We start from the raw sequence: 1,874 nt of genomic DNA, 5'->3' as shown, positions 1-1,874 counted from the left end.
TGAATCCGAAATTAATAATACAATTGTTGACATAATTAAATGGCTTAATATAAATAATTTATTGATAAATCTAGATAAGACTAAAATTATCCATTTCTACCAACGAAAAATACCTCCTCCAATTTGCTGCAAATATGAAGGTCAATGTATAGAGTCTGTTACCGACACAAAGTTTTTAGGGGTACAAATTGATGAAAACTTATCTTGGAAAGCCCATACGGAAGAAATGTGCAAAACACTTAGTCAGTATGCCTACGCCCTACATATACTATCCAAAAAAGCAAGTCCTCACGCAGTTTTAGTAGCATATCATGGTTTTGTAGCTTCAAAGTTGCGGTATGGTATTATCTTTTGGGGAAATTCCACAAATAGAGAATTAATTTTTAAGGCACAAAAAAGGTGCATTAGATCAATGTGTGGCCTCAAAACACTCGACAGTTGCGTACCATATTTTAAGGACTTAAGAATTTTGACGGTGCCCTCGCTTTTCATTTTTGAAGTGATAATATTTGTAAAAAACAATACAAGCTTGTTCAAAAAGCATCTTGATATTTCTCACAGAAATCTGCGACCTAAGCATATACACAATCTTTGCACAATTCCTGCAAAAACATCATTGTTGCGAAAAAGTGTCTATTATTTGGCCAGTAAAATATATAATAAATTGCCGATTACCTTTAAGTCACTAAATATATTAGAATTAAAAAATAAGCTAATGACATTATTAATTCATAAATGTTATTATTCCATTGCAGATTATTTAAATGATGACTTAGAATGATATGTATACAACAATAGACATCTAATGGACATAATATTTATGAATTATATGTAATGATACAATAGTACATTACGATACAAGTGCGAAAAATAGGAAATTCGAAACGAGTGGCGATAAATTAAAACACGACCGAAGGGAGTGTTTTAAATCGACACGAGTTGCGAATTACCTATTCGCACATGTATCGTACAACGTTTTACAGTACATATGGCCCTTTAAATGTTCGACACAGTAACGTAATATGCTACTTCTCGCACTAGTGCTAAAAAGTAGCCCCATATGTACTGTAAATTTATATTTTATATTTGGACAATTTCAATTCTTATAAACTACCTATGTATGTACCTGATATTCATTATTGAATTGTCATAACTGTAAGTAGGATTACATAATTACTCGTACTCTGTGAGCATGATAGTTTTGTTTCTAGTATTAAGTTTAATGTTTTTGTACGCCGTTTGGCAAAATATAGTGAAACTGTACATATATAAACTGACCACCAATGTAACTCTACCTATATTTACAAATAAAACACTTACTTACTTACTTACTTACGTATCGATGGCTATATATTTTTTTTTTTTTATACTACGTCGGTGGCAAACAAGCTTACGGTCCGCCTGATGGTAAGCAGTCTCCGTAGCCTATGTACGCCTGCAACTTCAGAGGAGTCACATGCGCATTGTCGACCCTAGCATCCCTCTCCCCCTCTCGTTGAGCTCTGGCAACCTTACTCACCGGCAGGAACACAACACTATGAGTAGGGTCTAGTGTTATTTGGCTGCGGTTTTCTGTAAGGTGGAGGTACTTCCCCAGTTGGGCTCCGCTCTAGATACTATTGATATTATTGGATATTTTTGTTATAATATCAGTCGAAATAACGCTTATTTGATATATTTTTTTATATAATGGTTAATTGATCAAATAACATTTAGCAAGATTCTTGAAGTATAATACATATTTCCTATACCAACCTTATTATACTTATAACGTTTGTTTCGTTTAAAATAGAATTGGTATAACCTATGTTGATATAATGTATTAGATACATAATCCCAGATTTACTATTCAATAAAAACGAGACACCTATACA

This window comes from Cydia pomonella, chromosome 4 (assembly GCF_033807575.1).
Source record: "Cydia pomonella isolate Wapato2018A chromosome 4, ilCydPomo1, whole genome shotgun sequence".
NCBI classification, from domain to species: domain Eukaryota; kingdom Metazoa; phylum Arthropoda; class Insecta; order Lepidoptera; family Tortricidae; genus Cydia; species Cydia pomonella.
Note: the sequence above shows the minus strand (reverse complement) of the source record.